At 39.3% G+C, this 13427-nt stretch overlaps 1 long non-coding RNA gene across 1 annotated transcript in view; it reads left to right on the top strand.

Annotated features, from left to right (window-relative positions):
* The window catches only part of LOC309634955, an 84344-nt gene that overhangs the window by 16249 nt on the left and 54668 nt on the right, over positions 1 to 13427 (top strand). Inside the window, exon 2 of the long non-coding RNA XR_014248525.1 lies at positions 183 to 264. This is a non-coding gene — a long non-coding RNA (uncharacterized lncRNA). The remainder of the gene's footprint in view (positions 1 to 182; positions 265 to 13427) is intronic.

Genomic DNA, 13427 nt, shown 5'->3' with positions numbered 1-13427 from the left:
ATTTGATCCAGCTCTAGCTAGGAAGTTCTGGATTACTGAAATGCGGCAGAATTTCAAAAGTTATTAATTGGCCTGATCACGGACTAGCATGAACACGCTACCTGTTTTCTTAATCTCTGGTGCCGTAACTTATGTGAGTTTGAACTAAGCAATCTGAATAAGCCATTATTTGCTTCCCGAAGGCAGTCAAGTTTTCTGAAAAGCTACGTCATCTAGCAATGCAAAAGTCAGCCACCCTGTCTTTAAAGTGCCCTGTGATTTCAGGTAAGTTCTTTTGGGTCTTGCTGCCTCAGTTTGCTCCCCTGTAAAAAACTCCCAGTCGCTTTTTACAGGGGATGGTATGCACATAAATGCCTCCCCACCACAAGCAGAGTGCTACTTGAGTGTGATGTGGCAGTCACAAAAGACAGGGCAGCATACTTTCATTTTGGTTAGAGGAATGCCACACGTTTCAGGAAATGCGCGTTGAGTTCTAAGTTTCGTGCTGTGTCAAGAGGGTAACCAGTTTTTGCTCTCCCAGACGTGCCCATAGAAGCCAACATGATATTTTTTTTTAGGATTGGGCTTTATCAGGACTTGGATCACGGCAATGATTCCTGTTCAAAGGTGCCAGATTTCTACTGGCTTTCTGGGCCAGATCTAATAGGCTTGCAGAGGTTGCTGGGAAACTCATCTGGTTTTGAATGCAATGTATGTATCACATATATCATGTATATGGTGTATATTAATGTTGAGAGTGAACTTATGAATATGAGGTAGAAGAAGTATTTGAGTTTTATCTTAACATGAACCGAGAGACAAAAGAAATGAAATTAGGTGGGCACTTTTGAGATCTAGGCTTCAGACCCCACTTCTACTCCTTACAACCCCTTCTTATTTCTCCAAAGCAAATGTTTGCTCCAATTTTGTGAATATCCTACGAAGACTGCTCACTAGGCTTTAACACACGCGGCTATACTATTCCAGAGGTTAGATGTAATACTCTACAGTGTGCTAGATTTTAAAGAAATTAGGAATAAAAATAATGTAATTATCAGAGATAACATGGAGGGGGAAAAAAGCAAAATTTTGAATATGAATATAAGGGTCATATTTCCTAGCAGGATCTTTTTCTTAGACCCTTGGAGACATTTGTTTTGTTTTATGGCAGTGACAGTCAGGAAGAGGATAAAGCTCATGCATCTCAAACTTGCAGCAAGGACAAAGTCAAACAGTTATCTTTCACTTCAGTTAACTCTGTATCTTTCATTCAGTTTAGGATATAGAGCTAACTACCTTCTTCCTTCTCCCTAACACCCACTCTAAACCTCTGTACAATATAAATATTTGCACTGCATGTCTGCTAAACATTTTTATGAGGTTTTCTGTAGCTTCTTTGAGTATTTGTCTGTATTCATTTAGTCCAGTTGATCAGAACAACTGCTGGGGCTGAGGGCCTGGTAGTTAGGCTTCGGTTTGCCAGAAACAGAGAACAGCTCTGGTTTATGGTTGCAGATTGGCTGCAAAGATTAATAGGCAAGGATGAGAGTGACCCAGCTCTGAATAGACTGTCCACAGTTTTGTAAAATATTCATAGCCATGTTTCACCCGTACTGGTTGAGAAGTGGTCCTGCCCATTCATTTCCAACAGGGCTGTGTCTCTCTCCTTAATCCCCCTATGAATCTCCCTGCACAGGGTGTAATAAAGTGCTAGTTTTAGATGCAGGTACTTAACAGGTGGCTTTTGATGAAGGTGATGGTGAGGACGGTGAGCTTGCCTTCTGGGCAACATGTCAGTAGACTTCCTCTGGATCATCCCCACTGGACCCTGACAAAACCTTGCACATCAGTGAGTTTATGATTCTTTCTAAGGAGTGTAAAATTTTTTCTTTCACAATCTGAAAGAGTCAGGATGCAGAGGCTTGCATTATCTGTTCACCCCTAAAAATATCTTGCTGGAAAGCTTCTGCTCAGGTCTCCCCTAGCAGGAACTCTTTGGTGAGGATTCAGATATTCAGTAGTTCAATTCAAGTCCACAGGAGACTGCTGAGTCCAAGCCATAGCTCCCATCTCCTTCTAGTTGTGATACTTAACCTCTGCCCTCAAAGTTCTCATCTGCAAAGTAGGGATAATAAGAGTGGCCACTGGGTATAATTGTGTGGAATAAATGATATTAAGCCACTCGATGCAGTCCTCACGTGTTAGAAACTAAATATAATGAAGTCATTTTTATTCCAAGCCTAGTACAGTATCTGATAATAGATGTTGGAGGAATAAGTGACCAGACCTCATGGTCAGCACCACAGACACTAGGAGTTTGCATCCATTGGGCCGTAACAGGGAACTTGACCTGAAAAAAAGGGCAACAAATGCAGCCAGCTGAGCATGCCACGGTTGCAATGCTGCTGCTTCTGTAATGAGCACAAAGTGTTGGAAGAGAAGGTGCAGAAACCCTTAATATCCTGCCCTCCATCATGACTTCTTTTCCTTTGTGACCCTAAGGATAGTCACATCCATTTGTGATAAGAAGAGTAGCAAAGAAAATGGGCAAATACTTGCTGAGACAAGTATGTATGAAACTTGGTACAAATGCTTCACATTCATTTTGCTGTCCAAAGAAGTGTTTTGCTTGGTGGTTGGGCAAAACCTGAGTCTACGCACGTGTGGAGTTGTACCCTGACTTCTCATTCAGTGTGATGCCAAAGACCTGGGATGGTCTCTCCCTCACTGGCTGTATAACAAATACTTCATGCCCATGAGGTGGTAGGAACAGCAATTATATTGAATATTAACAATTCCCGTTTAGGGAGCTCTTGTTTTGTACAATGCTTTTTAAAGGCATGATCACATTTAATCCTTACTACAGCCTCAAGTGGTAAACAATAGTATGATTCCAATTTAACAAATGAGGACACTAAGACTTTGCAAAGTTAGGTAATGTGTCCAATGTTAGATGGCTTTATAAATGACAGTTCTAAGACTTGAAGATAAGCTTCTCTGTTTCCCAAGCCTATGCTCTCAGCCATCACTTGACAAAACATTCATTTCTAAAGTTTTTGATCATTATGATCCTTGCCTTGGAGAAGCAAGTTGAGCATCTAGGGCTGACAAGAGATAATATCATACCCTCTCCAGGCCTCAGTATCTTCATCTGTAAAAGGGGAATAATGATATCTGAGTTACAGAAGTTGGCCATGGCCAACTTACATGGCCATTCATGAGGATTAAATTAAATTAAATAATGGAAGTAGAAGACCTTTATAAAAAGTTCAGTTTTATGAAATACAAGTTTTACATATGGAATGCATAAATAATGGCTTAGTTACATATCAAATCTTGTCACCACGTGAATGAGAGTGGCCCTGGTGTGGGGCTATGAAATGGGTATGAGAGGTGGGTTGGTTTATGTTCCAAAGACCTGAGAGTGTGTGCAGTGGTGGAGGTGTGGGTGGAGAGTCTTGGCCTCCGGAGCGTGTGGCAAAGCTTGTAAATAGGGTGGGCAGAAGGGGTGGGGCTTTGGCGGGATAGTGGCGGATAGGCTGGGAGTCAGCCTGTTCCCTCTCTGAGTAATCCTCTCCCTGGAGCATCCCTGCAGTCTTCGGGATGCTCTCTGACTCCTCTGAGAAGACAAGTGGCTAGGAGCTGCCCTTGCCGTTCTGTTGTAAAAAACCACAAAGACTGGTTCAGCTGCACACCTGGAGCTTCATTTTCCTAACCCCGGCCTTCAGGAGCTTCAGCTGGCTTCGCTCTTCTATTTATAGCCATCCCCAACTCTCAATTCTTTGAGGTTTCCTGCTAAGAATGAATACAAATGGGACGCAGTCTTCCAGCTTCTCTTTCTCGCTGCCTTGAAGAAAATGCACAGCCCCTTGTGGGAAGTGGCAGTCACGAGGGGGAAGAGACAGACCCCAACAAAATGACAACTTAGGGAAACTGACAAGTGTAAGACTTGCTAAGTTTGTGTAGTCACAGCTGCTGGTCTAGGTCCTTGCCCTTTGCTGGGATAGTAGATTGCCACTGGGGTTTTGGCATTTCTTTTTCCTCTGATTCCATCAAACTGTTCTCTTATCAGATAGCCAGCAGCTGAGCAAGCTCTCTAAACATACCTCTTCCCCTAGGTTGGTTCAGGAGCCCTTAAAGCACTTTCACAAATGGATAATCTGCATTTCTGAGACCCTTCCTCCCTCTGCTGTTCACAGAAATAGTCTCAATGAGGTATTTCCTTTCAGAATTTCTAAAAAGATACAAAGAAATCCGCAAGAAATTTTGAGTTTATCTCACAGAAAACATTGGTCTTTTGTACACTCATCTTTATTTACTATAGCCATCATCTGTGAGCGTTCGTTTCCTTAAAACCATGTACAGTAAAGTAATAAAGATGATCACATCACATCTGATAATCCATTTTAATATACTTCACTTTAAAACTGTGTGACAAATACAGATACAAATTTCTTTCCTTCTTTTTTTTTTTTGCTTATCTTTGTTTCTATAATTAACTAGTGAAACTGGGGCCACTCAAGACAAAAGGACTTAGATGGCTGCCTCTGTACCTTTCAGCAAGAAACACAAAACTCTTCCCCAAAGCCTTTTACCTCACCTCCAGGCTCCCCTTGCATCAAATTTTACTAAAGGATATTTAGAGATCAGAGTTACTCAGAATCCAATACAGTTCATCTTGACACACACTGTTAACTTTTTTCCTGATTTTATTTAAGGAATGAGCTGTGGTTTATTAAGGTCTGTCCAGAGTCTCTGCTCCCAACCAGACTGAAAGTGCCTCAAGTGCAATGACGGGCTTTGTGCCGGCTTCGCTCTAGTGCTGTGGGAGGTCCTGAGATGTTCGGTACATAACTGTGTTCGATAGAGCCTGACATATTCCTTGATCCTGAGGTACAATGTTGTATGATAGATCTCTAGAGCTTGCTTAACTGAAACTTTATGTCTATTGATTAATAACTCCCATTTCCTCCTCTCTCCAGCCGCTGGTAACCACCATGCCAGTCTTTGATGTTATGAATTTGACTATTTGAGATACCTCATATAAGCAGAATCATGTGGTACTTGTGTTTCTGTAACTGGCTTATTTCACTTAGCATGATGTCCTTCTGGTCCATCCATATTGCCACATATTGTAAAATTTACTCTTTTTTAAAGGCTGAATAGTATTCCATTATATGTGTATACCACATTTTCTTAATCCATTTATCTCTTGGTGGACTTTTAGGTTGTTTTCACATTGAGCAAACTATTTTGAATAGTGCTGCAATGAACATGGTTATGCTAATATCTCTTCCAGATCCTGATTTCAATTCTTTTGGATGTATACCCAGAAGTGAGATTGCTGGGTCATCTGGTAGTTTTATTTTAATTTTTAAGAACCTCCATACTGTTTTCTACAGCAGCTAAACCATTTTGCATTCCTCCCAACAGTGTGCAAGTGTTCCAATTTCTCCACATTCTCGCCAGTACTTGTCTTTTTTGTTTTTGATAATAGCCATCCTGACAGGTGTAAGTGATATTCATTGTGGTTTTGATTTGCATTTCTCTGATGATTAGTGATGATGAGCATTTTTTCATGTATCCACTGGCCATTTGTATGTCTTTGGAGAAATGTCTATTCAAGTTCTAAGCCCCTTAAAAAATTGGATTGTCTTTCTGATATTGAGTTGTATGAGTTCCTTACGTATTTTGTAGATTAACTCTTTATCAGATATTCGGTTTGCAAATATTTTCTCCCATCCTATGGGTTGTCTTTTCACTCTGTTGATTATTTCCTGTGCAGATGCTTTTTAGTTTGATGCAGTTCCACCTGTTTATTTTGTTTTTGTTGCCTGTGCTTTTAGTGTCATATCCAATAAAATATGGGCAAGACCAATGTCATGAAACTTTCCCCCATTTTCTTCTAGGAGTTTTACAGTTTTAGGTCTTACAGTTAAGTCTTCAATCCATTCTGAGTCGATTTTTGTGTACTATGTAAGATAGCATCCAACGTCATTCTCTTCCATGTGGATATCCAGTTTTCCCAACACCGTTTGTTGAAGAGACAATCATTTCCCCATTGTGTATTCCTGGCAACCTTGTTGAAGATCAATCAACTGTGTATGTGCTGATTTATTCAGGGCTCTCTATTCTATTCTATTGGTCCATATGTTTGTCTTTATGCCAGTACAATACTGTTTTGATTACTGTAGCCTCATAATATTTTTTGAAACCAGAAAGTGTTATGTCTCCAGCTTTGTTTGAACAAGTCCAATTTTGAGGCCCCATTTCCCTCATCAGTTGAATGAAGGCATTGGACTAGGGGAGCCCTATGGTCTCTGTGGCCATGCTTTATGATTCTATAGTTCTTGCTTTCAGCAGTCCACACTTAGAACAGTGAATTGAGATACTTATATAAGCACAGTCAAACCCATGGGCATCTATGCTGGGAATAAAAGACACATCATCATTCCATTGATTTAGGACTCTGACCAGAGAAAGAAGACTCTGATATCGCTTGCAGCTGCCTGAAGTGTTTTATGCTTATGAATCCAGTGATCTGAGGATAAAGGGAAGGGGTCAGATTGTGCTTTCTTTTTGCCTCTTTTTTTTTCTTCTCTTCTAAGGGTAAATAAAAGGCAAGGATACCAATTAAAAAAGAAAAAAGAAAAGGCAACGACTTATTGGGGGTTGGGTGTTGGGGGGGGGAAAGCACACTAAATAATTTAATTTCAGTTACAATAAATCTCAAGTGATAATACTCCACTCCTGAGAATGCTCCCTGGTGGACAATGCCTGGGCATCGTATTTTAAGTAGAAAGGTACAGGGACAGGGTGACATCATAATATTCAGCATGAAGAACATCGCTCACATTGGTTTGCTGGTGTATTCCTCCAGATTATTTAGGCTTCACAAATCAAGCAAAGAGGTACTTCAAATCTAATTTGTGAAGGAAAAGATTCATAGAAGAGTGTTGTTTTCTAGGAAACAAAAAAGCAGAAAGCAAAGGTCTCCTGCTTACTATGGCATTCATGTTGCATAAGCAATATTGATATAGTTGAGTATTCCTCATTCAGAGCAGTTCACAGATTACTCGTGTTCGGACTACACAGGGCCCTTGCTTCACACTCTTCTCACCATCTGGATTCTATCCATTTTACTCCTCCCTCTGCCCTTGGAATAGAAGCGAAACTTAAGTGGGCCAATTTTCTACTTGTTAGCAGCCATGGTAATGTGTTCAGTAGGGAAAGGGATTTATACTGTTAAAGTGAAGGAAGTTTTTGGATTGTTTAAGGCTTTAATTTGTTGACGGGATTTCTAGAATCCACTAACACCAATATTTGAGAATTGAGTACACTAGGCAAGTTTGTAGATGTACGAAAGTGTAGCTAACAAGGGCTGTATTTAAATTTCTTATCCAGCTCTTTAGTTCTAAATTTATTGCCAATTTTGTTTATCAGACTTATTCTCAGAGGAGTGGTATTTGCTGTGGCCACAAGGAAACATCTGTGAGCTTAAACCTTAGAGGCAGATAGCCAGTTAGAACATTTGGCATTTAAGGCTTAGATTGCAGAAGAGAAAAATTAATCAAGGCAACCCTTAAAACTATGGAGAAGGCAACTAAAAAAAAATGTCTTATCACTGACAAACTGAAGTATTGAGTTCATGTTAATTAAGAAATGTCAGGATTTATAATGAATCAACGAGGAGTGTCATATTATGGCAAGTTTGGAAGTTGATGTCAATCTCTATTGCCAGGATTTATGGTAGATTATATAACAGAATCCTGAGCTCTAAGAGATCAAAAGAAAATGCTGGCTCTTTCTTCATCCATTCTCTTCGGTCAAGCCTACCCAGCAAGAAGCCAAGTGGAGAGCTGAGCAGTTATCTGAAGTGGGCAGTAGAGACAGCCAAAACCAGATAATACATAACCAGAAAGTCACCGTGGAGGGAAAATGTGGACTGAAAATAGACGGGAAGGGGGTAAAATGTCAGACAGTTTGGTCAGTGTCCACAGTCCAAATTCACTGGATGACAGCCAATTCCTGGCTTCATGTAATTATTTAGAATGAGTCTAAAAGACTGGAGTTAAAAAAAAAAAGACGAGTTCATTAACAAGGTTGTTGTATGTTTATGCAAAATTTCTCTGTATCTGTATTTACTATCTGTGACATGTTGAATTCTGAGTATTTCCAGGGATTTCACTATTTTAGATTAGTATGTTGAGGTGATTAAGGAAGCCCATATAATCTATAGTCTTACATGGAGAAAAAATTTTAGATTAATTGAATGTTATTTAATTAACCTTTCCCCCCTACAGCATGGGCTTATGAATTTTCCATCGAAAACTCTGATTCTCTCCTACCTTTACCATTTCCTCATGCGGCAATTTCTGTATCCCCTGGATTTTAGTAGAACATATCAAGGAATTGTACAAGCTCACTGGAATAGGATTTGCATTACCATTGGTTAAAAAATAAAAAATAAAACTACCAAAGTCTCAGATCAATGTGGTTTTTTTTCTTCTATTTGATATGAAAACCATAAACTACTTACTCTGAGCAGATGTTTCCTAGACCTAAAATATAGTTATCAGTCCTTGGCCCCTATAAATCTGTCATTGTGTACCTGCTAATCCTGAAGCCTCCTTAATTCAATGTTAAACTTTCCATTCGTTGTTTTTTTATTGAGGAAAAGTTCATAAATTAGGTTCCCTGCTGCTTGGAATTAAGAAAAAACACAGTCAGGCTAGTATTACAGAGAGAAAAACAAAGTTAAGAAGTTAAACAAGTATTTTTTTCACTCTATCATGTCTTGTACGTTGAAAGCCATTATGTATAGCATTTTAAAAACAAAAAAATAACCCAGGGCCTTTTTTCAATAGCTCAGGCTGATGTTTGAAATTCACAGTGAAAACTGCCCACGGAATACTCTTGAAGTACTCCAAGGGAGTCAACTGGAATATCTCATAATAAAGTAAAAATTCAAGAAGAACTTTGCATGCAAGTAAGGATTAAGGAAGTTGTTTTATAAGTAATAGGATAAAAGTGTGTATTAAGTGTCATTGCTAAATTTCTCACTTGCTCTGGGTAATGACTGCTTTTCCTATCATAGGGCAATGTCTGAATCTCTGTTGTAAACCCATATAACACAGCCACAGCAGGTGCAACTCTGCTGCTGAACTCATGTTTGGAGATACTGTAGGCCAGGACTTTTGGCTCTAATGGCAAAATTGACCTACAGAAATGGAACTCATTCTATGGACCTGAGTTGATATAGTGGATGGTGTACTTAAAACATCCTCCGTATACACTGTGTGGTCGAAGTTTCTTTACATGTTATCAGGGGTGTTAATAAATGTATCTACTCAGTAGTAGTACAATGCTCAGTAGTCCACTTTACATACAGAAAGCCCAAACTTTTTTTTAAAAAAGGTCTTTTATTTCATTCTTTTTCCCCTCAGAGCTTTACCATAGCTGCTAGGAAGTGAAAACATTTCCTGATGTGATTTTCACAACCTCCTTCTTCTTTTGCCAGTTGTATGGCACTAATAAGAAGCAAAATATGTGTGTGTGTGTGTGTGTGTGTGTGTGTGTTTAAATTTTTATTGAAGTATAGTTGATTTACAGTGTTGTGCTAGTTTCAGGTGTACAGCAAGGTGATTCAGTTATGTGTGTATATATATATATATTCTAACATATATACGTATATATATGTATGTGTTCTTTTCAGATTCTTTTCCCTTATAGGTTATTACAAAATACTGAATATTCCCTGTGTCATAGAGTAGGTCCTTACTGGTTATCTATTTTATATATAGTGGTATATATGATAATCCCAAACTCCTAATTTATCCCTCACCCCTTTTGCCTTTGGTAACCATAAGTTTGTTTTCCATGTCTGTGTGTCTAGTGTGTGTGTTTAATTTAACTCTAAAATAGGAGAACGTCTTCAGAGTATAGACTTTGTATTTTCAATTACCTACCTAAAAATAGAGACAAGATTCTTACATTCTCAGTCACTGAGAAACCTTTCTATTGAATTGAATTATTCGAAGTGGCAAGTGGCAGGTTCTTAAGGAAAGAAAAAAGCTGATTAGGTGAACAAGTAGCCATTTCACTTTATTTGTGATCACCAAGTAATCACATTGTTTTTTATTTAAAATTTAAAAGAGAAAATAGCTGACTTTCAAGTCCATTTCTCATTTTCTCCATGGAACATTTCTAAACTAGTTAGCAAACCTCTTGAAAAGCCATGCATATATTACAATGAAAGTACAAATTGTCACCATTGCCTAGAAGCCAATTTGAGAGGCTATTTATTTAGCAGTTTGTGAATCCAGTACCAGCATGGGATGTAAAAGATTAAAAGCCCCTCTGGTTTGTAAATACCATGCTATCATTCAAAATGTTCCAAAGCACAGGAAGTCTGAGTCAACTGAGTAATCCTGGAAGGTTGATTTTTATGTAACCTGCCCAAATTACAAGGGAGGGCTGGGGTATGGGACCCAGGTCTGTCTGCCAATCAGCTAGAGATGCTAGTGGATTAAACCTGATTTCTCTAAGGATCAAACTGGCATATATTGCTCAGTGGGTCACTTCCTCATTGTAGAACTGGCCTCTTTTAGGGAAGTATTTCAGGAAAATTTTCTGTTGGACCTCGTCTACCCTGCTGTATAGGAAATGAAGGTTTCTAGGTGAAGCCTTTACTTAGTAACTAACCAAAACGTTATTGTCACCAATGCCAGGCTTGGCCACTGTCCTCAAAAGTGCAGTGGGACTGGTCAGGCCAGTCTTCCAAGGGAGGGTGGGGCTGTACTATTGTTCCTGGGTCCACGGAACCTGCAGAGCCTTGTCTGCAAGGGCCTGGCTGACTGCTGGCTGCTTAGAAGCCCCGCAAAACCTCCGCTGGCTTAGGAATTTTAAACAGCTATAGTTTTAATCCTTGTATTAAGAGTCTGAGCAGCTGTGAAGGAACTCTCCTGTGAATCATAGAACTGGGAACAGGATGAACTCCTGGAGCTTCTTACTTCCAAGGAGACAGTGCCCGTAGCTATTTGCCAGCTCAGAGCAGACAGCTAGTTTGGAGAACAAGGAGATAGACAATGAAGAGGAAGGAAGGAAAAGGTTTTTAACCAATAAATGAGTCCTCTACCCACCTGGGGCTGAAGAAAGTAGAGCCAGTACAAACCACTGGGAGTTTGGGTCCTACACAGTTTTTAACATGCTATTCCTTTCCTCAACTTTTGTGTTTCTACATGCTTGTCGGTCTCTGAGTGGGCTTGAATTTCTCTTCGCACTTTGAGGTCCCGGATCGGAAGCTGATTATCCCGAAAAGGTCTGAGGTTGTGCTGTTGCCGGGACTTTGAAAGAGGTCTGAACAAAACCATTGGGATTCCAGATGCCATGGAACCTGGGGCTTTTTGTGCATTTATCTTGTGTCACTTGGGTAATAACACCAAAATCATTCCCCCCCCCCCATTTTTTATTTATAAACAACACAGATTATCCGTGTTTCTCCCACTCCCAAAGCTCTATGTTTTAGTAAATGTTGGTCTTAAGTATCAGTAGAAAGAATCTAAGGGCTAAAGAATAAAATACATAAAATATGTTAGTAGGTTAGTGTAGTACCCACATGTGGGGTTGTCCGCTACCATTGCTTCTTTCTTTTTTTAAAGATCCAGCTCTTCCGTTTAAATAACCAATTCTTTAAAGTCCTGTTTCTTTTATGATCTACTTTACTCATCCCTGGAGTCAGTCAGTCAAGTAAGTAATATAATGACAGTAATACTACCTCTCCCTGTATTGATCACATTTTCTGCTGGCCGTGGTGCTTTGCACCTTAGAGTGAATAGCTTACTTAGTCATTACAACATCTCTAGGAGTGGGTATCATTATACCCACTTTCTAGGGAGGTAAACCAAGGCTCAGAGAAATCAAGTAATTTGCTGAGGGTCATCCAGTTGGTAAATGGTATAACAAGACTTGAACTTAGAACAGTAACTCAAGAGCTTGACCACTGTAAATATGGGTTTTCAGATTATGTTTGCAGGCAAAGGGCTTAGATATTGAAGGAAATACAGAAACAGTATTAAAGAAAAGGCCTCTTCCCTCGAGAAGCTTATAATCCACTGAAATGAGGAGCTCAAATTTCCACTGTGAAATATTTGTATCCCCTTCGCCTGGAACAAATTCCTATGATTTCCTTTTTTACTGTTTAGAACTCATCCACTAAAGTCAAGAACTCTGAGTGTAAGCCTTTACCAACTTTGGGCAGTGACTTTTCTATATTTCATCATCCTATGAGTACACTGTCTTGCCGGTAAATGACAGTTAATGGAGTTGACTGATTATATCTGGATCAATTTAACTTAGCAAAAAGGCAACAGGCAAAGGTTAGTTGACCAGTAAACTCATTTACCAAATTCAATTCCCATTCTGACTTCTCTCTCTCTAGTGAAAATGTGACATCAGATTTGATTTCTAGAGGTGAAGGGGTCTTTGATCAGTAAACCAGAGCCATACCATCAGGTTTGCTTTGCTAATTGAGTTTGAAATAGATTAATGGTAAACATTATTTTGGGGTCCCCTGGGCACATATGAACTGAAGATGGCAAGAGATGACTCAGATGGATGTATAAGGACTGGCAGAGGGAAGGATAATCCACAAAATTGGTAAATCACACATGAATAACCAAGAACTGAATACAATATAACAATATGTGTTCATTTCCACTATTGAATAAGTTACCATTATCCTCTCTTCACTCTTCATTTGGGTCAAATTACTTCTCTGCTGTATTTCTGTTCTTACTGGTACCTATTTGCTGTGATTTCTCCTAGTTTTGACCCTATCTTTTGGTTTTAATCTTGTCTCTAAGTAAATTGCAGCCCAGTAAATATACTCTAGTATTGTTTATTGTAACTCCTGCCTTTAGGCCAGGTGCCATGAGAAGGCACTTCTCTTATTAATTTATCTGTCTGGATATGTGCTAATGAGAGCCCTAATACACACTTTGAGTATGGTTCGTTGAGTCTAAAAGATTCAATTTGGTTCATTCAATTTATTTTGGCCTGTCTACATAACAGTGCTACACAGCTAATTATAGTAGTTCTCTGTTCATATTGTTGACCTGACACATAGTAGCAAATCAGATGGATCAGAATTTTCTAACCAGTCTGAAGCTATATGTATACAGCAACAACATATTCTCAGAAGAAGTGAAAATCTTAGTCATCTGGAAGTCTGGGTTCCATGATGCCTAAGAGAGCTAGACACCAGGAGCTAGAATCAGCTGAGGACATGCACGCATACATCCATGTCCACGTTTTCTTCCCATTACGACATGTAGCCACTGTTTGGGCACCTATTTAAGTAATAATATTACTGCCCATCAAAGTGTAAATATTTTGGTACTAGTTGAGTACTAAAAAACTTTTCAGAATAGTTTTGTGAACTTTACTCA

This window comes from Balaenoptera borealis (assembly GCF_965194805.1).
Source record: "Balaenoptera borealis genome assembly, chromosome: 9".
In the NCBI taxonomy this organism is placed as follows: domain Eukaryota; kingdom Metazoa; phylum Chordata; class Mammalia; order Artiodactyla; family Balaenopteridae; genus Balaenoptera; species Balaenoptera borealis.
Note: the sequence above shows the minus strand (reverse complement) of the source record. Positions and strands in the feature narration are given on the sequence as shown.